The sequence below is a fragment of the Nuphar pumila genome, chromosome 1 (genome assembly GCF_984573655.1).
Source record: "Nuphar pumila chromosome 1, dmNupPumi1.hap1.1, whole genome shotgun sequence".
Taxonomy (NCBI): domain Eukaryota; kingdom Viridiplantae; phylum Streptophyta; class Magnoliopsida; order Nymphaeales; family Nymphaeaceae; genus Nuphar; species Nuphar pumila.
In genome coordinates, this window is record NC_143249.1 from 5023359 (window position 1) to 5048427 (window position 25069).

At 38.6% G+C, this 25069-nt stretch overlaps 1 pseudogene across 1 annotated transcript; it reads right to left on the minus strand.

Annotated features, from left to right (window-relative positions):
- Positions 1-5524: 5524 nt before the first annotated feature.
- On the minus strand, positions 5525-7473 carry LOC149847763 (F-box protein At1g47056 pseudogene; annotated as a pseudogene). Its single transcript, XR_016430838.1, has one exon. The product of XR_016430838.1 is annotated as an F-box protein At1g47056 pseudogene (transcript).
- Positions 7474-25069: the final 17596 nt, after the last annotated feature.

A 25069-nucleotide genomic window follows, 5' to 3' on the forward strand; every position in this document is an offset into this window, starting at 1 on the left:
TGCTTTCTCTTTCTTGCTTTGAATGCGTAAAACTCTTCAGTTTATTGCAATATGGAGATTCAAAAAACTTAAAGTGATCACCTTGGTGGAGTTCCCATCCGTAAATGCCAAGAGGAACTCGTCCTTCAGGAATAAAGTTTGGTGGAGTTCTTAAGGACACATTTGGAAGTGAGAAAGATGTAGGAAAAGTGAAGGTAGGAAGGAAAAATGTACAATTTTCCAGCCGTTCCAAATGAGTGATTTTTTCTCTGAGAGGGTTTTTCTAAAAAGTACATTTTTTATAGGAAACATTACTCCACCTGATGTGTGTGTGTGTGGTGTGGGGGTGGGTGGGTGGGGGGGGGGGGGGGTGGGGAGTGGAGGAATGTATCCTCCTACAAAAGGAAAATTTTCATTTAACACACTCTTAATGATCCAATGAAGATTTTGGCTGGATGAACTCCATCTCTTGGATGGGTGCCCTCTACAATCTCATCGTGAGAGAAGAAACCTTCTACATAATGAAGAAAGGTGTGGAAAAGAACGATGGGATTGAAAATGGTGAAGGTAGTAGGCACAAAACCGGTGACAACAAGAACATTGGTGTAAATGGGAAATTGGGTGGTGGGTACTTTGGTGAGAGGATGTTGAAAATAGAGCTTGTGATACCTCTCGTCTTTGAGAACTATTTCAAGATTTTGGACCAATGTGATCAGATTGAGGCAAGGGACCTGTATTGAGAGGCGGTCAGATTTTGGACCAATATAATGTTGGCTTTTCTGGACCGGCACCAATCCCCCTCCTCCTCTCTCATTTTTCTAACATTTTCTATTTTATTTTTCTCATGCTACACAAACAAGTGAACAATTTTTATTTAGAAAAAATTCTCAGTCAATTTTTTTTTTCTATGAGACTTTTTATTGCTTCCAAACGTGTAAGTGTATGGTTTTGTTACAAAACCGATTGACCAAGATCCCAAGAGCTCTGCTCATTTGGTGGGAGTGACTTGTAAAAGTCACCAAGTTGACTGGAAGTCATGAATTCAAAACTCATAGGGGGTGTCCTTTGCAGCAAGGTCAAAGTTGGGTGTACTCCTGATGGGTGGAGGGACCTCAAGGATTTGCTAACGCACACATGCCTGCCAGTGCACACACGCCTGCCAGTGCACACACGCACATAGGGCCACTAGAATATGAAATCTAAAAATATAGGAAATACAGTGAAAAGTAGGCAGTTTCAACCTTTTTTTATAAATCTGACCCTGAAGAAGTGTTCAGCAAGGTTAATTTGCTCAGAATCGATGGTTGGATCATGTTTTTTTGACAAAAAACTATGATTTTTTGGATGCTTGAATATTTACAAACATTCTGAGCCATCAAATTTTAAATTATTAAAAATTAAATTTAAAAACCTGTTTATGCATCGCACTCGGATGATTCAAGAGTTGCCCATTTAAAACCATGTGGCTCGCATCCATTAGGTCAGTTAAAAAAAACAAAAACAAAAAAAATCACTAAAATTTTTGTTCACTCTAGTTCTCATATTTCAGTGGCATATGTTATAGCTATAGAGGGAAAACCTTGTTCTAAAAATAGAGAAAGTAAAAAAGTAAGCAAAAGGGATGGTTGCATGGCAGTGGAGTCATGTCGGTGACAAAGTGAAACTTTTCTTTGCTGCCGCGTGTAAAATTCTTCCATTAGTGTTCTGTCTTAAAGGTGACCTTGACAGTAGGTGCGTTGTAGACAAGTTATTTTGGTTCCGACTTTTCACATGTTCATAGGGACTGTGATAAAAGCATACACGACTCAAATATCGTCGACATTTTGTTTACGTTTGCCCTGACGCACCTGACCTGAACCGGTCTGACTTCTGAGGCCAAGTCATCGGAAGCCAGCATATTGTTTTTGGAAAAATTTCATATAGGGATAACTTTTTCCCCTTAATTCCAAATGTGGGCCTTTGTTTTCCTGAAAACTTTTAAATAAGGGTCTGTATTTATAAATGTCCTTTAACTCAAATTAAATTACAAGCCAAATTACAACAGTGACTTTCGTCGATAGGAGTTCAATCTTTTCACTTTTTTTTTCAATGAGGATGAATGAGTGCTTTTCAAGTTTCAAAAGGACAACACAAGAAACCAAAAAAGAATCACGTTCTCCAAGATAATAATTAATAGATAATTGACGTAAGGTCCTTATTTGACTCTTTTCAAATTATACACCAAAGGTTGGCATGTAGCCTAAACGGAATTTTCCCATTTTTTTTTCTTATCCTCTAAGCAAATGGGAATGACCAAAATCAGAGTTGGATGTCCCGCTCCTTCCTGCAATTGGTCAAATACACAGATTTAAGTTTCTGCTTTCACTCGTCATAAAAAAAAAAGTTTCTGCTTTCACTGTTTTTTTGACCTTTTTATTCCAACTATTATGCATTCCACTTTTTACTTTTTTGTTTTTAATATTCTTCTGATAAAAATGCAAGAAATATGAAAATTTTCAATTTCTCACGAGAATTTCACTTCCATTGTTTTTCCCGTTTGAAATGTTTTGTCACTAGCCCCAAAGGGGTTTGGTGTAGTGCGATGAGACCTAGGACAGCAGGTGGTTTAGGTTCAAATCCCATGAGCATCACCCCTTGTGCAAGCCGAAGCTTGGAGATTCTCTGAGAGCAAGGGTCAAGCCTACGTAGTTTTACACTGCCAGGACAATGACAGTAAGCACGGCAGGCAAAGCCAGCGTGGCTAAGTCTACGATCCTGACAGTGGTTTCTTTGTGTTAATAAAGATAAATAAATATTTTGTTACTATGGTTGTACCTATTTCAAGATCTGGCATATATTATACGGGTATAACCATTTCCATTTGCTTGGACCTCTACTTGTTGAACTGTTCAAAGTTTCCGGATACCCCTTCATGTAGTAATGCTGGAAAGTTCAGAGAAGCACAACCGGATCAGATGGACCCAAATATACAAGTCTTCCCTCCCATCCTGCACGACTCAAAAACGTTTGGCACAAGTCAATTGGAGACCGAGTCGATCTGAACATGTCAAAATCCTCGGGCAAGACTTTGGCATACTTCGTAGATATTAGTTTGATATCAGAAGAAGCAACTGCTTTGGTTTGGACGGGCCGACCCAAATGCCACGTTGAACGTTGCCTTGTTTGACGTGCTTTTGTCTATTGACCAACCAAACTGTCATCATCATAGAATCAAACCTTGAGAGGCATATTTGAACGAACTGAGCCCGAGCTCTCAACTGAGGCTCAATAAGGCTCCAATAATCTTGTTTAATTTTTAAGTATGATATACCTACGTTTATAGTTATACAATATATATGGATGCATGGCATAAAAAAGATTGTGCCATGATGGCTGGGTCGTCAGCTTCTTAACTGCACACAAATCCCATAGGACTTTGTAAAGCCTAAAAATGTTACGGTTTTCAAGGTATCCTAGATGATGGGCAATATGCTTGCGTGCATGCTAGAATCTAACCAGAAGAAGGTACAAACCTTTCATACCACTGTCAAAAATTACTTTTAGAAGTTTTTTTTTGACAAATCTGACTACCAATGCTATGCTCATGGTAAAAAAAACCTAAGAACCAGCTCTTGTAGCAAATTTTTTTGGATGTGAAAATAAGATTTTAAAATGTGCCAAAAAGCAAGAGTATGAAAATTTTAAAGTTTAATAGATCCTAAAAATCTTATTTATACATAAAAAATTTTGCTATAAGAGTTGGTTCTTAGGATTTTGATCATGGAGATCACATTCATACAATGAAATTTGTCCAAAGACACTTAAAAATCATGGTTTTAGACTTTTAATGTTAGATCCAGCAATCTTATAATTCCTTCCATTGTGTTAGAAATTATTTGCAAAAGATTCTAAAATATTTTTTTAAAAGAATTACTGTTTGATTTTTTTGCTGTGTACTCTATTAAAAATAAAATTGGCTCAATTTTTGGGGGTGACACCACAACACAAGTGCTTTATACCAAGATCAAATCCATAGGATCAAACGGTTCTAAAAATTCTAAAAAAGTCAATTGTTATTTATATGATAATCTTGGCACCAGCGGTTCCCATCCATGATGACGTATAGCATATATTTTGTTATAATTTCAAACGAGCATGATGCAGATCAGGTAATGCTGAACATGAGCGTTTTTGCTCATGCCGACATCGTGGCCATCCGATTTGCATTTTAAAAATCTAAAAAGTCAACAAAACCACGTGGCATTCATCCAAAATGCAAATAGACGGCCACGATGTCGGCATGAGCAAAAACGCTCATGTTCAGCATGACCTGATCTGCTTCCTTTTGTCACTGGTATTTGATAGGAACTGACTTGTGGGCATTCATCCATTCATCAAACAGCTGCCAGCCTGTCTGACTATAATCCAAAACAAGACTCATTTAGTTTAAAAAAGGTGGCTGGTTTTGCATATGATTGGATCAAGATGAACTTTGCTCTTAAGAAACTGATAAAGTAAGTTGTGAAAAACTCACTGAACCAGGCAACCAAATTCAAATCCAGGTATGCTTGATGTGAATTTGAGCTCCAGGAAGGACATTAGAAATGTTTACAAACCAATTATATCATTAGATGTCATGGTGTTCCAGGTAAGTACCAGCTTGATTAGATAACTAAACATAGTAGGCAGAAACAGTTGACACAAAAGCAAAACATTTCCCATATACTGCTGCAGATATAAGCCAGCTAATGGAAAAAAGAAAAGGGGCTGCATAAGAGAAGAAGATACATGCTTGTTACTTTATGCAATCCAGCTGCACCACTTAAAGGCATAACTGTGGTAGGCCAGATTCATTCAACAGCTAATGCTTTCGCATCAAATGTCATACCATATTAGTCGTTCCCTTGAATTGATTAACATTTGATCCATTTCTTCATGACTTGGTAGTGATTAAGCAAATTCCAGCTTAGATACATAATTTACAAGTGCCCATGCGTCATCTCTGCAATACATCCAAGAAGTTTTTAGAAGTGTTTCCTACAAGCGCCTAGGAGATGCAAAGAAAATAGTAGCAAGTGAATGAGAACACCCAAATTTGGCACAAATATATCTTGTAGTTTGAATAGTCCAATGCCTAGTGACCCCCTTTCCATCCATTTGATCCTCTGATACCTAATCCCAAGACCAAGATACCATAAAACTATAGAAGATTAAACTCAGACCAATCAGTGTGTTGGAAAAGAGGAATACTAAAAGCAAAACCAAAGGCATAAAATCCCATGCCACCAACAGAAACATGAGAGCATCTATGAATATGAATTTACCAAATCTAAAATAGCTGCTTGTGAACAGACTAGGTGGTTAGAATGAGGGATGTTGGGCACCTACTATAAATTGCTTCAACCTTCTTCGTTTCTCAACTGAAATGTAGACGTTATGATTTAAGCTTGATTGATAAAACCACAAGGTCACAACCAACATACAAGCGTATTCTAGGTACAACATACCGAGAATCAACAAGCACCATCCCATTCCATTCTACAACTCTCACCATCAACAAGCAATCTGATGCAACACTCACAAAAGGAGAAGCCTATCGGTATTCATTCACTTCCAGTAAACAAAAAAGAAAAATTACACTTGTTTATATGAGAATGCGATAAGAATAAATGAAGTACAAGGCCATTGCCGATTTCCCATTCCAATCTATGCCTAGAGGAAAAACAAGCAAGCACCACACTTTCAAACATCAACAAACAGATGGTTTACAAACATACCTGGTAGCCTTAATCACTAAAATCAGATTCTCTTCTCATTTTTCTTCCGCTACGACGTGTTGCTATGAGGACTAGACCATCTTCTTAATGTGAAAGCTACGAAACTCCGGCCAACGGAGAACCCCAACCTTGATTTCGGCCCTCCTCCTCTGTGGTTGCTTCCAGGGGTCATTTTGGGCACAACCGGCGCCGGTTGCTCACCGTTCTCCTGTGCCGCACCTCCGCCGCCATCGCTTGTGCTCGCTTCCTGAATCTCTTCGCCGCCATCCACATCCAGAATCACTGAAACCGTCCCCCTGCTAGCCCTCAACCACTCCCCACCCTCAGCAGTAACCATCCTGCATTTCTTCACCTTCACCTTCACCAAATTGGGGAACCCACCAGCGAGTGCCTCCATCCCCTGGTCTGAAACAGGGCAGCCCTTGATGCACAGCTTCTTCAACGACACGCACTTCACTGCGATGCAGCGGAGTTCCGGATCGCCGAAGGTATCGCTCCCGCACAGAGCCAATCTCTCCAGATTCAAGCAATTGCTCCCCAACACCCCCAAACTCTTAGCCGTCGGATTCACCCCTATGAGCACAAGTTCCTGCAAATTCTGGCATTTCTTGGCGACAGCAATCAGCCCTTCGTCCCCGATTCGATTCGTCTTCCACCCATCAATGTGGAGCTTCCGAAGGAGCTTGCAGTGGTCGGCGACCACAATTAGGCTGGCATTAGTGCACTCCGGCGTCTTCACCAGGTGCAGGACCTCGAGCTCCTCCAATTTGGCCACCGCCTTCAGCCCGCGGTCGCTCACCTGCAGCCGCTCGAGGTGGATCTCCGTCAACCCCGTCGCTCCGGCGACGATAGACTCGAGGGCGGGATCCCAATCGCCCGAGTTCCTGAAGAGCTTGAGCGTCCGCAGCTTCTTCGATCCGGCGATCAGGGGGACGAAGCACTGCCCGTTGTAGAGTTCCTTGAGGCAGACGTGGCGCAGGCCGGAGGCGGCCGATCCAGGGCCGATCGCGTCATCGGCACCACCGTCCGTGAGGCCGCGGAGGCGCTTCACGGAGAGCTCCTCGAGGGCGGGGCAGTGGTCGACGAGGGCCTTCATCCCCTTGGCGCCGAAAGTGCAGGACCCGCAGGATACCTTCTTCAGGGTGGGGCAATTCCTGGAGAAGGACTCCATGCCGGAGTCCGTTAGCTCCCGGCAGGCCCGGAGCTTCAGGCGGGTGAGATTCCGGCAGCGAACGGCGATGAGGACGAGGGCTTCGTCGTCGATGCTGACGCCCCGGCGGTCGCACTTGAGGGAGAGCTTGGAGACGAAGTCAAAGCGAGAGAAGAGGGCGGGTACGAAGGGGCGGAGCTCGGAGCGGGCGTCGAGGGAGAGGCGCTGGCGGCTCTGGCCCTCGACCCGGAGCCACCGATGGCAGACGAGCGAGCACCGCTTCCGGTCACCGGACGAAAGCGTGTGGAAGACGCACGCCAGGCACTCGTCCGGCAGGTCGGAGGTGTAGTCCCGGGGCCCTTCCTCGCCGGAGTGCCCGGCGTCCGTTCCCCCCTTCGCCGAAGTTGGATCTTCTGGCTTTCTGATAGACCGCCGGTTGGCCGAATCCGGCCAGGATATTCCGGCGCTCGATGCCGCCTGTCCCATTCACACTAATTCCACCACCACCACCACGTCTTTCTTTGGTCAACTCCTCTCTCTCTCTCTCTCTCTTCTTTAGGTGATCCTCTCCCACCACCTCCACCAAACTTCTCTCTCAGGGTGGTGTGGTTCAGTTTTTTATAGGGAGGAATGGACGATTATGCCACTCCAGTGATATGGAATGTCGGAAATGCAGAGATAGAACGGTCATCCCGCCTTGATAAGAAGCAATTAGTGCAATGAAACACTTAAAGATCAAGGCTCGTCATGCACGTGGTGCCAGTTGTGTGAAATGAAGGGCATGTTGGATAATCCAGAGTAAACTAGGCAATACTTCTCGAACAAGGATCTGGAACTTTACACGCCACCACCAAACTTTTGATGTACTTAATTTTGCGTTAATCTCAAAGGTGCGAAATATTTTTTTGGTGTCATTAGGGGTTTGAGTTTATGCTGATGGCGCTGGCGTGTTGCTTGTGATTTGGATCCAAATGATATATGATGAGGTAAGGTTGAATTTGGATCCCAAATCTATGTCATAATGCTAAAATTCAAAAAAATAATAGAAAGAAGTTTTTACATGTAAAAGAATGCAAATATGTGGGTTTTAATCCGAATCCAAACACAGATATAATATAAAAATACCCATAGAAATCCAATCTGAAAATGCTCCAATTAACTAAATCCAAAATAGAATGTACATCCAAATCATAGGTTTAGGATCTCTCCAAAAATAAAGTGTTTGGTTGAATCAGGTAGGATATCCAATCAAACCCGATTCATTTGCACTTCAAAGTTGGAAAACGGTAGAAGTGAGGTTTTTTAGGTACATGTGAAGGGGAAAAGAGAAAAAGGAATTGGGAAAAAACTGAAAAACTAATAAAAAAATTAAGGGGGGCACTCCTTTCCCTGAAAACGTCTGCCCCGGAAATGGAATTGAACCCCTCATGAGAATCATTTTCGCACTAAACTCGCATTCAACGTGTATTTTAGCACACTCGTCGAGGGTTTTCTACAGAAATGATGGATTCTGTTGTTTGTGTTGTCACTATAGACTCTGAGAAAATGCACGCTTGTCGATGTGTTTTCATGAAAAATAGCTCACTTTTCGTGACAAACAAATGCACCCTTAATGAGAAGAAAATTTCTTTTTTTTTGACGGGTTAGGCATACCTGAAAGAAAATAAAGTAGAAAAAATATAAAAATATTATTGAATTATTGAGCTTATAATGAATGACTCATATAATGGTTACAACAAGTATATATATATAGATGCTACAAACTGCTTAGGAAAGGAAGAAAAAGATGATTATCCAGACGTTGTTGTTATCTCATATTTGTCTATCGTTATCTCACAGTTGTCTCTAGAATATCGATAATAAATGAAATTGTTTCCTTGATTATTGATGTCTATCTTTACATTGGACCGATCAACCTGATTATCGAGATAAGAAAGTTATCTTCACAAGATAGCTGAGATAAGCTTTATCTTCAGATGACAATACCATTGTCATGTAAAACTCTTTAGATGACGATACCGTAAAACTCTTTTACTCTCCCTCAAATTGGAGCGTGCGGATTGAGGATGCCCAACTTGGTTTTAAGATGAGAGAAGTGATCGGTGCCGAGCGCCTTGGTGAAAAGATCTGCATACTAGGAGTGTGTGGGAACAAAAAGTGTTTAAATTAGGCCACTCTGAATTTTCTTCCGCATGAGGTGACAATCAATCTCGATATGTTTAGTGTGCTCGTGATAAACCGAATTTGCGGCAACATGAAGTGCTGCTTGGTTATCGCAATAAAGTGTCATGGGTTGAGAGTGATTAATGCCAAAGTCCATCAGCAGGTACTTGATCCATATGAGTTCGTAATATGCTAAGGCCATGGATAAGTACTCAGCTTCAGCCGATGATTGTGACACGGTGGATTGCTTTTTAGTCTTTTAAGAAATCGGGTTGTCCCCAATCATGACACAACAACCAGACATGGACCTGTGAGTTATCGGGCAGGAAGCCCAGTCACAGTCACAATAACCAACCACTTGGATCGTGCTTGTGAAAGACATTAGAATTTCTTGTTCTGGGCAACTTTTGATGTATCGAAGGATCCGGATTGCGACGTCTATATGAAGTTGTCGCAGCTAACTATTGAACTGGCTTAGAATATTGACCGCGATAGTAAGATATAACAACCGACCCACCAGACGTCTGTACGACCCTAGGTCTTCCAATAAAATGCCATCTTCATTACTGAGTTTGATGTACGATTCCATGGGAAATTGGCTTGGCTTGGCTCCAAGGAAGCCCATGTCCTAGAGAATATTAAGAGCATATTTATGCTAAGATAAGAAAATATCATTTTTGGATTTTGCGACTTCAATGTCGAGAAAATATTTTAAACGTCTAAGGTCCTTCAACCGAAATTGTTAATTAATATAAAATTTAAGTTGCTCGATGTATGCGATGTCATCACTTGCAATGATGATATCATCTACATAGACCAGAACAAAAATGTGTGCCCCATTAGTAGCCTTTGAAAAAAGATAATAATCAGCTTTAGATTGAGCAAAACCTTCTTGAAGTAGATAATGCGAAAGCTTGGCAAACCAGTTTCTAAAGGGTTGTTTAAGGCCGTACAATGATTTGTGTAACTTGCAAACCTTACGCTCTCCCTGAATCGAAAAACCTAATGGCAAGTCCATATATACCTCTTCATTAAGGTCCCCGTGCAAAAAAATATTATTGACGTCTATTTGATATAGATGATAATTCTTTATTGTTGCAACAACTATCAAGCATCGTAGTTATCAACTTGGTGACGGGGACAAAAGTCTCATTATAATCCAATCATTCAATTTGAGTGTAGCCTTTGGCCACTAGTCGTGCTTTATGTTTTTCAACAGAGTCATCAGAATGATATTTAATTTTGTATACCCATTTGCATCTAATTGAATGTTTTCCCATGGGTAAATCCACAATCAACCAGGTGTGATTATCTTCCAATGCCCTAATCTCTGCAGTCATGACATCACGGCAATATTGAAACTTCATGGCATGAGAAAAGGTTTTGGGTTCTAAATGTTGAAAAATAGCACTTAAGAAAGCATGGTGTCCCTTGAAAAAACGATCATACCTTATAACTTTGGACAACTCATGATTCGTGCTATGAACCTTCTCTTTTGTGTCGGTTGATTGGAGTATCAGAGCAATCATGTAGCAACTGTAGTCTTTGAGATGCAGTGATGGTTGACGGTTTCTTTCAGATGTTTGAAGATGAACTTGAGTGGGCTCAACGGTTTTAGGATTTGGATCGAGGTGAATGGGGTCAGGGATCTCATTGACTAGACTTTCACTGAGTTCTTGAATTTCATAAGACTGAGGCTCAAATATGAAAATGGGTAGGATACTCCCCTCCCCTTCATCTAGAGTGTTGTGATCGTGAAAGAAAAAAAATGTTCTCATAAAACTTTACATCCCGACTTACAAAAATCTTTTTTGTTTCAAGATCATATACACGATATCCCACTTCACCATATGGGTATTCTATGAACACTCTTTTGCGTGCACGATTATCAAACTTATGAGAGTAATATATGTTATAAGCATAGCACAAAGATCCGAAAATGCAAAAATGGTCATAAGTTGAGTTCTTCCCATAAAGTAACTCGTAAGGTGTTTTGCTCATTAATGGTTTGGAAGGCAACCGTTAAAACATATTCTCCCCAAAACTTAATGGGTAAAGAGACTTGAAATCTCAAGGCTCTTGAAACATTGAGCAGATCTTTGTGCTTACGCTAGACCATGCCATTTTGTTGGGGAGTCATAACACAACTATGTTGGTGCTCAACACCCTTTTTTCTTAAAAAAGTTTGCATGTCATTTGAAAAAAACTCAATTTCATTGTCGGATCTGAGACTCAGAATTTTACTGTTGAATTGATTTTCAACAATTAAAAAGAAGTTTTTGATCTGAACTATGGTTTCTGATTTGTGCCGCATAATGTTAACCCATGTGGTTCTAGAATAATCATCCACTATGGTCAAAAAATATTATGCTTCGAATAATGAGGTGGTTTGGTATCCTCCTCAAATGTCACAATAAATTAGTTGAAAACTCTTTGACGAGGAAATAGATTCGCTGGGGAAGGAAAGACGAGTTTGCTTGGTCATGTGACATATATCGCAATGATCGTGGGGAACACAACCACACAATTTATTATTGTTTATAAGAATTTTTAATCTACTATTTGAAAGATAGTCTTAAGTGTCAGATGTTGGAATCAAAAGAACTATTCAAGGAAATTTTATCACCAATCTAAAAAATGTAAGTCCATCACGTCGCTTACCCACTCCAATCTTCTTCTTTGAGAGATAGTCCTCAAAAACACAATGATCATAATAAAAAAAATGTCACATTTGAGATCTTAGATCAATTTACTCACAGAAATAAGATTAAATTTGTATTATGAAACAAAGAAGACATTGGAGAGAAGAAAATTTAGTGTCAATCAGAAGATACATATGTGAGTCGCATGCGCAGAAGATCCATTTGGCAATCCAATAAGAGAGAAAATGGTGGACTTTGGGAACATTAAATTTGACAAAGAATTAGTAATATGGTTTGTCATGCCCGTATCTATGATCTAGTTTTTGGGCGCTATGAAGCAAACAAAAGAAACATCGAGATTACCTGTTAGGTTGACCGCATGTGCTAGTTTGAGATTATCTAGATTTATCTCAGCTAATATTTGATCAAGTTGTTCCTGGGTAAATTGTTGAGAGCTTTGGGCAGACTTGATGACTTCAGAAGTTACATAACTGGCGCTAGTCTGACTCCATTGATGAACATTAGCAGGGGCATCAGATCTATTTGAAAAACCGTGGAGGTGAAAGCATTTGGCCTTTACATGGCCGAGTTTTCTGCACTGATCACACTTTGGGTGAATGAGATTATGTTGATTTTTAATATGATCTACATTGATTTGAGCATTAGAACCTTTTATGATCATCGTCACAGGTTCTTGATTAGACGTGATTCTGAGTTCACATTGTCTTTCTTCTTGCACGAGTAGTGCAAAAGCCTTAGACATATTTGGTAACAATGTCATCAAGATTAGTTGGCTCCTTATGGCATTGTAACTCTCATTTAAACCCATTAAAAATTGCATAAGTCTTTCCTGATCTTGTTGTTCGTGGATGGCCTTTGCCGTTTCGCATGTACATGGCAGAATGGTCATGTATGTGGACATCTCATCCTATAGACCTTTCATCTTATTTTAGTAGGATGCCACAGGAGTTTGCATCTGTTTGGAATTAATGATTTCTTGTTGAATCTAGTATATGTGTGGGGCATTTGATTGGGAGAATCACTCACAGAGTTCGGTTCATACTTCTAGCGTAGTTTCAGTGTAGATGACGCTTGAGGATAAATCATGATGTAATGAGTTGAGTAGCCATGATAACACCGTGTTATTGCATCATTTCTAGGCGACAATGGATTTTGGAGGAGAAGTCGGTTTTTCAATGGATCCATCTACGAATCCAAATTTATTCTTCGCAGATAGTACCATAGTCATGGCACAACACCATATGGTATAATTATTGCCGATCAATGGCTGTGATACAAGCTCCATGACGGGATTGTCTGAATGATGGAAAAAAAAATGGGCTCTCCATCTCTTCAGAGTTCTAACTTGATGTGCTTTCAATTCTGGTGTCCATCATGTCGATGTGTCACCTGCTGGCTCTGATACCATGAAGAAAAATGAAGTAGAAAAAATACAAAAATATTATTGAATTATTGAGCTTATAATGAATGACTTGTATAACGGTTACAACATGTATATATAGATGCTACACTGCTCAAAAAAGAAAGAAAAAGACGATTATACAGACGTTGTTGTTATCTCATATTTGTCTATCGTTATCTCACATTTATCTCTACAATATCGATAATCAAGAAAACTATTTACTGTAAAACTTTTTTAATACCCTATCAGTTACACAACTGTACCATTGGGATTCGAACTTGCAACGGCTCAACACAAGGTGACATGCACTAACTGCTCTTGCCAAACAAGAGGAGCCCAACAAGAAGAAAAAATTTATCAAACATGAAAAACATGTATCGTGTAAAAGGAAAATGATAGAGAAACGCATGGGAAACCTATTTCATTTGGGGTGGAAAACGTGTTTCCCACACGTTTCTAAAACTTGGTGTCCGTTTTATAAATGGTTTTCCAGGATATGCATTTCCGTCCTCCTAGTTGTACAGGTCAATGGGGGTGGATCATTCCACGGAAAGGGGGTGGAATATGAGAGGCATATTCAAAATAGAAAAGGGTGCTTAAGACTTTTTATATGCGTGGCGTGTAATTACTATGGTGCCCAATGGCCGGAACAGTCAAAGGTCAAACTAGAGACCGCCCCGGTTTTGTCCCACTTTAACCCTTTCCCTTTTGCATCTTTTTTCCCTTCCCATTTTCATAAAAAAATTATGGGTTGGAAACAGATCGGATTTGGTTGAATCTTGGATCCGAATCCAACATATATTATTGTTAAATGCAGCTGTTAAGAAAAGATCCAAATCTGTAACTGGATCAGGTTTGGAGCATTTGAATTTTAATCCGAATCAATAATATTTTGTTGGGGCGTCGATAGGAGAGAGCTCGAGCTCGGGGGGAGAGGAGAGGAGAGATTAAGGCAAAAAAAAAATCCCTAATCCTCCTTTTCATCGGGGAAAAAAAATTAACGCCAAAATAGTGGACAAAAATGACCCTGGGTGCGTTGACCGCACCCGGTGCCGCACGCGCACCCGCGTCGCGTCGACGCGGGTGCGGCACCTGTTTTGCCGAGTCCCTGTGACTTAGGATAGAATGTAAGCTCAGAACAAAATAGGCATTTCATTCTTGATATGATTCTTTTCCATTTTCTTTGCTTCACTATATATTTTAGTGTGATCGTTCTGCCTTTGCTATGACTACTTATTCCAACAGCAGGTACTAGTAATGACAGCTCAAATTCTGCTGAACATTCTCAAGCACAACATAATAAGAATGGAAGACATCCATCTCCTAATATTGGATGAATGCCATCATGCTGTGAAGAAACTCCATATTCATTGGTGATGTCAGAGTTTTATCATACAACACCCAAGGAGAAGAGACCTGTTTTTAGAATGATAGCTTCCCCTGTCAACCTGAAGGCAATTCTTCTGCAAGTTTTCATTTTTATGTTGGATCTGTTATTTTTTGAATGCTCTAGTGTTTTTATCAAGCATGATCTCAATTGGTCGAATTGTTTTGTTCTCTTACGGGAGTTTTCAGCCAGGAGGATTGTGCTATAAATATTCAGTCTTGAAAGAAAACTGGATTCAATTGTATATACCATAAAAGACCGAAGGGAACTAGAAAAGCACGTCCCAATGCCCTTCGAAGTTGTTGTGAAGTATGACAAGGCAGCTGTTTTGTGGTCTCTCCATGAGAAAATAAAACAAATGAAAGTTGTGGAGAAAGCTATCCTTGCAAGCTGAAAGATGAGCATGTGGCAATTTATGGCAGCAAGAGATGCTGGATCCAATGAAGAATTGCGGCTTGTTTATGGTGTCTCTGAAAGAACGGAAAGTGATGGAGCTGCTAATCTGATTCAAAAGTTAAGGGCAATCAATTATGCCCTTGGTGAACTTGGGCAATGGTGTAAATATAAGGTGGTTTACAGTGCATTGACTTATTCTTGATCATACATGGTTTCAATGTTGATCTATGACTGAGCTACTGGTGTGTCTTTTTAGGTGGCACAATCATTCTTAACAGTCTTGCAAAGTGATGAACGGGCTAATTACCAACTTGATGTCAAATTTCAAGAATCATACCTAAAGGATGTTGTGGCCCTCCTGCAGTGCCAGCTGTCTGAAGGAGTTGCACCAGATAAAGATCCAGATAATGTCAACATGGAGAGTAACGATACTCAGGAAAATGATAATGACGAAATTGAGGAGGGTGAACTGCCAGACAGTTACGGTGAGTGTTGCTTTTTTCAGTTAAAAAATATTGTTTGATCTATATGTGCACTTTACAAGATATCTTCTTCTTACATGTTTTACTAGAATCACAACTTTTGAACTTCTTGTTGCTTGTGATCCTCTTCTTCTTACATGTTTTAGTAGATTTGCAAGATTTTGACCTTGTTGCTTCATGGTTAAATGAATCCATGATACCGACAAAAGGAATATTCAGAACTGTTTTTTCCTCTCTCTTTTCGATAAGAAATACTCTTTTCAAAGTACTGCATTCGAAGTACTGCTCCATCTTAGTTCCTGCTTACTGTAGGTTAAATTTCTTGGTCTTCGTGGTAGCACTCCTAGAGCTACTTTCATGAAGAAATGATTTCTTCGACCCAGCTTACTGTAAAAAAAAATAATGTTTTTACTGGCGCAAAAATTGCGCTATGACCCAATAAAAAAATATACTTTTGCTGGCACAATTTGCCAATGAAGATTTTTTGCTGGCACAATTTTGCACCAGTAAAGATCCTTCCTTTTTGGGATAAGATCCTTACTTGCGCCAGTAAACATGTTTTACTGGCGTGGAACTCGCCAGTAAAGATGACCCACACTTTGCGAAAGATCTTTGTCGTCGCAGAACTGCACCAGCAGTGGCGTAGCTAGGATTCATGTGAGGGCGGGGGGGGGGCAAACAGGGGTGTAGCAAAAAATATATATTTTGTGTGATAGTAGGGGGTTCGGGGGCAGCGCCCCCCGAAAAAAAAATTGAGATAAAATAAAAAATTGCTACAATTATTAATAAAAATCTATTTCATATGGACAAATCAAACTATTTGCTGCAATCAGGGCTGGGCTACAAAAATGGATAAAAATCTATTTCATATGGAATCAGGGATGGGCTAGGACTGGGCTTTTAAAACCCCCCCCCCCAGCAAACACCATTTTTTTCCTGGCAGTGTAAAGTTGTGCCAGAAAATCCATTAACCGTGATGCCTTTCACATTCTTTCTGGTGCTATTTGTGCGCCAGCAAAATCCTTTTTTCTTGTAGTGCACCCTACAGGCGGCAACCAACACCAACTCCACTCATTAATCACTTCCGAGTTCCGACCCCCTTGGTCCAAACATCATTTTCCTGCACTTGTGAAGAACATGGGCACGAGAGGGGATCCGGGGCCTGATCCTGCCCCCTTTACATCACCAGCCGAATGTACCAGTGGTTAAGACATCCCATTCACAATCGACATTTTTTTCTCACTGACATCATTTTGCTACTTGATCTTAATCCAGCAGACTCGTTTGCCATTGTTTGTCACTAGAAAACATGTTTTAGATCAACTATTTCAATTACAAAACTTGAATCTTTTATTTAGAACTTAGATGGAATATGAACCGTTGTTTTCTAGATTTTTTTTATATGTATGAATAGAAAAAGTTCTCTCTAATCTAGTATGTAGCTTTTACTAAATAAATTGGAGAGATCAAGTGCAGTATATATATATAGGAAAGGAAGTAACAGTGGACAAAAACGAAGGAGCACCGCTGTTATGCACCATTTTTATGTTCGCAAAACTCACATTTAGCAAGAGAAGTCAATGCAGATCAACTAAGATGTGGAGTACTAGTAGAGCCTAGATTGGCTACGTTAGTCAGGTGGTTGTACTCTATGTTAGAGATACGGATCTGGAATCAAGTTCAACATGATCCAAGTGTTGAGAAGAGTTCCAATCTTGGTGGTCTACAACATGATCAAGAAAAGGAAGGGTCCACAGAATGTCTCGCTTGAGAAGGTGATGCCCCCCAAGAATCACTTTCCTAATCCGATTCAGTGTCCTCCTAAAAAGCCTTATTATCACAAGACTCAGAAAGTTTTTCACACAGAGTCCTTGTTCTGTACAAGCTCAACCGTGTAAACAGCCTGTTGATAAGGCTTATCTTTTGCATATGAGGGGACATCTCCCAAACCTTGTACATTGATTATAAATGAAGGTGCCTCTACACGTTGAATGTAGAGTGTGTGAGGCTTATTCGTGGACGTAGTTAGATCTCACCGAACCACGTTAAATCAATGTGTTTGGTGTGTGTCTTCTTTTTCTGCGTTTTTCTTTCTTGAGCTCTCTTAGCTCTTTTACTCTAAAGTGAACATTCGAGTTCATGCAATGGAGAAAGCTAAAGAGCACCATTATTTGGGTGGCCTGCAAACTATACTCTATATTGTGTGCAACCATGACTAAGACTGGTCGGCATCATAGTGATAAAAGTTTAAAACGACAATTTATCGCCATGATTTTTCTCGTGAGATTTTGAAAATTTGTATTTATTTTGTATTTTTATGCCAAAATATTGGATAAAATAAATAAATTAAGTTTTAAAAAATATGAGGTAAATTCAAAATTTTAAAAAATAATACAGATTTAAGGTCTTGTTGAAAATTCAAACTTTTAGGTAATATAATTCAAAACTTTTAATTTTCATGTTGGATTTTAAGAACATTTAAGGCCATTAATTTCCAAGATGAATTTTAAGAAACTGTTCCTATATTCTCAACACTTTCTAAAGATGCATTTTTGAAAACTAGTTTGGTGTTCTTGGCAGATGAGAAGACGGTTTAATAGTACTGAAAATGAGAGAGAGAGAGATGCATTAAGGAACAGTTTAATGCGATTTTATTCACCGAATGATAACGTTGTTAGTGCATTTTAATTAAATTTAACGCAGTCTTTCTCCCCAAGAGAATTAAATTTGAAGCAGTTAACTATCTCTGTTTTATTAATCTTGCAATTACCAAAACGTAAATATCGAGATAAAAGTGTGATATTTAGATTTTAACGAAAATATCATGATATTTTGAAATTATCGAGGTATTTTGATGTTTTAAAATGGTGAGATAATATGTCGCATTTTTTAGTGATATTTTCAAAATATCGCCGATATTTGTCACGATGATCGGCATTTTGGTCAGGTTTGGCGAGTCTTGAATGTGTTATGTGTATGTGCCTGCCATATTGATGAATGAATGGATGGGCTGTCAGGATATCGGATGAGAATCAGATCAGGGTAGAGGATCACTTGTAGGGAAGGGGACCAAATGAATTCCAACAATAAAAATCCCTACAAACCCTTTCCAAATATCACTATTTTCTTGTCCCATGGGGTCCTTTGGAAAGCGAAAAGGGGTCCCCATGAGCGGGCAGACATCAACATTAGGGTTAGGCTGCCTGGGCATTTCCCTCTGCATCTTGGCATCCCTCATGATTTTGAAACCCCAACCCTCTCCTCTTCTCTTCTTCTCTTTTTTCCTTTTTGATATCACACTTGAGTACAAATAAGAGACGACTCCACACGAAAGGCTATGTGATGAATCTGCATTGCTATCAATGGATATCTTTTTGTGTGTTTTGCAAATTATTCCCTGATTTATGGGCATATTGCAAAATAGTCCTTGCCTTGAACGTTTTTGTCAAATCTTCTGCCATCTTTTTGTTAACAAATTTATTTTTTTGGACAGAGAAAGCTGAAGTTATAAGGCAGATCCCTACCAGTTATACAACCATACCATCGGGATTCAAACTTGCAACTAGGGGTGGCAATCGGGTAGGGTTGGCGGGTCGGGTTGGCGGGTTGGCGTGTCAGCATACCTCAACCCGAACCCGACCCGTTTAATAAACGGGTAACCCGACACGACCCGCCAACCCATTTAATAAATGGGTTGGGTCGGGTAAACGGGTTTTCAGGTTGGCGGGTCGGGTTGGCGGGTTGACGGATCGGGTTGGCAGGTAGGCAGGTTGGCGGGTCAGGTTGACGGGTTGATGGGTCGGGTTGGCGGGTTGACCCACCCGCCTAACCCGTTTATTAAACGGGTCAGCCGGGTTGGCGGGTTGGCATACCCCCAACCCGAACCCGACCTGTTTAATAAACGGATTACGCGGGTCAACCCATTTATTAAACGGGTTGGCTTAAGCCCAACCCGAACCCGCCTAAGAGGCGGGTTGGGTTGGCGGGTCGTGTCAGAAATTGCCACCCCTACTTGCAACGTCCCCATGCAGCACAAGGTGACGAGCACTAACTGCTCCTGCCAGACAAGCGGAGCCCCCGTTGGTTTTTTGTTAACAATTTTCCAAAGAGTTCGAGATCAACAGTTTGTCCGTTTACTATTAAGAACATGCAAAATGATAAATAAGGCAGGGCTTATTTTGCAAAAATAACTTGAAAATATATCAAAATGACTGTTCAAATGCTTAGTGTTAGGTATTTAAAGGACGGGGAATACTAGTCTATTAGTGTAGTCATATGACCATGGTTAGTCTAGCGCCCTTCTAATGGAAGGACCAATCTGCACGGAGGGTAGAAAAGACAAGGTTGGTTTTTGCAAATTTGCATAAAGCAGGGAATATTTTGTAATATACCTTATAATGCAAATACTTATATCTGCATCATATGTTTCTTGCATTATTGTATCATCAATAAAATATTATTCTTCTATTGTTGTGTTAACCGCCTTGGGTGGATTTGGTGTTTGAGCCCATTTTGTGGCTTGGGTATATTCTTTTGGTGCTTTGGTGGAACTATGAGTATCCACCTTTATTTTATTTTGTGAACTTCTTCGAGAAACCTTGTTTCCTTTCATATTAAAACTTATTTTTGAAAGATTTTTATTGTTGAGTCTTTAGTGACTTTATGTGTTTTTGCTTATGTCTTTTGCCCATTGATGATTTATTGACTTGGGTACTTGTGTTCTCTTGCAACTCTTAGTAGTTTCTTTCTTTGATATTTTATATCGTAATTTTATACTTGTTGCAAAAAAATTTGTATGACATATGTGAGTTCATGATTAAAGATAATTATGTATTAAACATCTATATGAAAGATCTTCATGAATCTCTACATGTGTGCTTTCATTGTCTTGTAGTAGACTTACGATTTAGATTTAGCTTCTTAAAACTATTATCCTTGTCTCTTTTTATTGGATCTTTGTGCTTTGGTGCACATCTATGTCATATGGGTACGGGTGCGAGTGTGGGTGCAATGGTGCAGCACTTTGAAAAAACTTGAGTGCGGGAGTGCAACAAATATATATATATATATATATATATATATATATATATATATATATATATATATATATATATATAAAGTTCAAAAATTAGACATAAATGATCTTGGGTGCATTGATCGCACCTAGGGTCAGGTTGACTACACTGGGTGTCGCACCCAGTTGGCTGAGTCCCTGTGACATAGGTGCACATGTTCTTTGATTGAGGAATTTATGAAAGGTGATCCAAAATTTTCATTTTCTCTATGTTGATTGCTTAAATTAAGCATGATTTTTGTTGTGTTGATTGTTTGCTTGTGCAAATTTGTCATGAGACATCATATATGCATCAATGGACATATTCATATTGTTGTGCTCTTTTTTTTTATAACTGAGGAGAAACCACCTCGGCTCACCAAGTTCATTAGCACAAAATATGAGGTCTATCTTGCCCACCAGGAACCACACCCACATTCCACTTTTAGCAAAGAACGTGCACCTTACGTTTTGAACTCGTGATATCCCATCAATTTGGTGACTTCCACGAGCCTGACCCTACCATGAACTGCATGACATCTTTATGGTAAAAGGCATGCTATCATGTTGCTTGGACACTGTTTGGGTTGCTGCTTTCATGAAAATAACGAAGCAGAAAAGATAAAGGCACAAGGTGTTGCCATGTGGCCATGTAGCTATATTAACATCATCATGATTTTGTACGTTTGGCCTTTAAGGAGCTCTGCTATTCCTGCTTCAAATTGATTTTGCCTTTCTTGTCTCCTCAATCAGATCATGCCTTTCTTGTGATTTCTGGTGTGTTTTGTATCAGCTCAAGAACTAAAGGCTGCATGCAATACGAGGGAAAGCAGTTGGGTATTTATTGCTTTCCATGATAAGTGTGTAGCATAATGTTGCTAAAATCGGTTCACTAAGTGATTCGATTTCTTAAAAAAAAGAAAAAAATTGAATCAAAGCTGAATCGGTCAGCTGTCACAGCAAATGACGTGTCAAATGAAAATAAAAAATATATTAAAAGTTTTTAACCCCTTGAAGAAATTTTTTTATAACAAAGAAAACCCTCACCAAGAACCGGATCACTGAATGGGCCTACCTCTCTCTAAGAGGTAAAACTCTGGGATGAGGACACAACCATCCAGCCTTATGTGCCCCTACCATGATAAGCAACAGCATCACCCCTGCACCAGCAGGATTCAATCCTCGTTCTTCAACTCGAATCGGACCTTTTAGAATCGTTGTTGGGACAATTCAGGCTGATTTTAGTAACATTGGTGTAGCATATCCAATTTCACCAAGCTATAGGCTTTTATAATAGCTTTGTTATTTTCTTTTTAGACCATTTTTACCATTTAAATTGGTGTCAACTAGGAGCCTTAATTTTTTGTGCTTAGCCAACCTTGATCATAGTCTAGATAGTAAGACCGAAGGAAGTTGCATCTAACTATGATGACATGGTCGCCCCAAGGGGGGTTGGCTTAGTGGGGTGGGGCCTTGGCTGCTAGATGAGCAGTCCAGGTTCGATTCCCATGGATGTCACTCCTCTGTGCAAGCCAATGAGTAGCATAGATCCCCTGGAAGGGGTCCTAGCCTCAGAGTTTTACGTAACTGGTGCGACAACCATGGGTATGGCAGGCTAAGCCAGCACGACCAAGTCTTCGTGCACGATGTGGTTTCTTCGCGTTATAAATTCAAAAAAAATTATGCCATCTACTTGTATTGGATTTGATTTGAAACTTTGTTTTTTCAAATAAGTTATTTGACGTGAACTCATTTTTTTAGAAATTGATTTACGAGAATATTTATTGCCTTGTTATGGCATTGGTTTTGTCCATCACAGAATTTAATATGATGCATCATTTTTATTGGCCTTGTTAACGAAGATGTTTGGTGGGGTGAGTTGTGTGCACCTCATTTTATATCAGTTTAGATTGTCAACTTATGATTTGACTCTAACTAATGATTGTTTGATCACTGAATTTGTGAGTATATTATATCACCTGATCATGCATATATTTTGCATTTTATTCATATGATTTTATGCATGATCCAGTGAAAAATTGCATTAAAAACTCATTCTTATCGGTGTTTTTGAGAAACTGCTTTATATTCGAAAATATGAGTGAAATCGCATATTTCAGAACTTGCCCTACATTTTTCAATGTTTTGTTTATTTTAGAAGTTTCTAATTTGTAGTTTAATTAGACTAGAAGTTAATTAATTATAATTAGTTTAGAAGAGCCTCTTTTGAAAAGCACGCTTTTGAGGAAGACCCTTTTTGGAATTTAAAAAAAAATGGACTTTCATAGAAAAACGTGTTTTGACCTAATGCTTAGTATAAATAATATTTTTCCAGCAAGAACCCACATTTTGCCTTCAAAGAAACTGCAGGCCTTTTCTCCCTTTGATCTTCTCTTCTTCTTCCTTCTCGTTCCCAATCGGTTCTCCCTCGATCTCTTTCTTTCTCCCCCAGTTTCATCTTGCTTCTAACATTTCTTTGGCGTCGATTCTTCTTACCCCCACTTGATGGAGGCACGTGCAGCTCGAAGGTAAGACCACTTTCTTCTTCTCAATCCCTCTGTCCAAAATGAATCGGAAGGTATGTTTCTTCTCTCTCGTTTCTTCGAAATTCGTAGTTTTAGTTTTTGCATAGCATATATCATATCATTGCATGTAGTTTGTTAATTCATGGCATATTCATTGCATCTAGATTAGATTAGTTTTAGTTTTATCATCTGAAAAATAAAAAGAAAAATAAAATAAAATAGCTTTATCGATTTTCATGATTTATGCATAGAATAATATTATTTTATTCAAATCAGTAGATTTAGCATAGCATTTTCTGATATTTGAGTGAGTTTTAATTCAGTTTATGTTAGATATAGGTTAGTTTTAGTCCATATCACATTTTTAATATTCGATATTTCTTAGATTAATTAATTAGTTTTTTTTATTAGCCGATTTAGTTTTTTTTATAATTTTTCTGAATCTTTTTAGATTGCGTCAAGCAAATCGTATTTTTTTCTTTATTTAAACCCAGTTCTAAGTTAGTTAGTTATTGTTCAACACATGCCATTAAGCTTTCAGTAATATTAAATTAGTTTTTAGTTAGATTATTTAGTAAATTAGGAAAAATTGGTAAAACATAGATTAGCATTTTTTATTTTACTCAGCCACATAACGTAGATTTAATGTTTGTCGTCTATTAGATAACTATTTTGTTTAGTTTTAGAAGTTTTAATTCATTGCTTAGATTAGATTAAAATATTTTTTTTTTTTGTGTTTAGCCGAGTTATGCGTTCTTTTAATTAGCAAGTTTTATTTAATTAATGTAGTTGACGTTAATGTTTTGTTGTAGGTAATCCTTTTATTCAATTAGTTTAGTTGATTTTATTAGTTAATTTAGTTTTAAATTTGATCCACGTCATTGTAGTTAGTTTCAATTTTTCATTCTTACAAATAGAAATAGATAACTTGATTATGTCTTAGCCGAATTTCTATTTCCTTTTATCAACTATCGTTTAGCATGATAAGTAATATTTTTTTTATCACGTTGTGCTACAACATACTAATAGTTTATTTCAGTTAGTTATATTTAGTTTAGTCATGTCAATTGTAGCTTAGTTAGATTTAAATTTTTATCTTGAACATTGAATAGATGAATAGTTAGTTGATATACAGTAGCCAGTTTCTTACTCTCTTCGTAATTTATAGCTTTAACTTGGTTTAATTACTTAGGTAGGTTAGTAGGTTAGCTTTTATGTTAGTTCCAGATTTTGTTACCGTATATTCATAGTCCGTACAGCATATAGTTTATTAGATTCATTTAGTTGTTTTTAAGTTATTGTCTTTTAGCTTGTTACACAAATTAGTTCTTGATTGTTAGTAGTTTGTTTTGTTATTTTGTCATTTAGTGCTTTAGTTTGTTACAAGTTAATTCATATTTGTTACATGTAGTTAATCTGTTATTAGTAGTTAGATTCTTGTTTTATGATTTTTCTTTGAACTAACATTAAATTTTTGTTTAGTTTTTCTTGATTTTGTTTTCGTTTTGTGTTTTTATTTTGCAGAGAAGTTGTTGGACGTGCAGTAGCTCCTCAAAAGTACCCTCAAGGAGCCCCCTGAGGTCCCTAAAAGGTCCCCTCAAAAGGCCACTTTGAGCCTCTCAGGGTGCCCTTTCATTTCAGTATATAGCCCTTATCACCTGAGGGAAGCAGTGAAGAATATTAGAAGACTAGAAGCTCAAGCATTAAAAACCCTTCTTTTTTTATTTTTAGCTTAGGATTTATTTTATTCATTGAGTTTGTAATATGGTCACTTAATTATTTTTATTTGTTTCAGCCCTTCGTAGAGGGTCACACTCTTATTTAATTAATTAATTATTTTTATTTTCAAGGCAATAAAGAGTAAATTAGTTTTCTGTGGAATACAAAGTGTTTCTCCCGTTCCCTGAGATCGACTCGGACTCCACCACTCGTGCGAGCCGATTTTCATTATTTGGTGTCTGACTTGCATAAATCGTTTTTATCAAAAATATCTTTTATAAATCTATTTCATAAAACATACACCATCACTCATTTGTTCTTCGTCATTATTATTATTATAGATGCTTATAATTATGTTTTATCTATGATGGCTATCTATTTTTTAAACCACGGT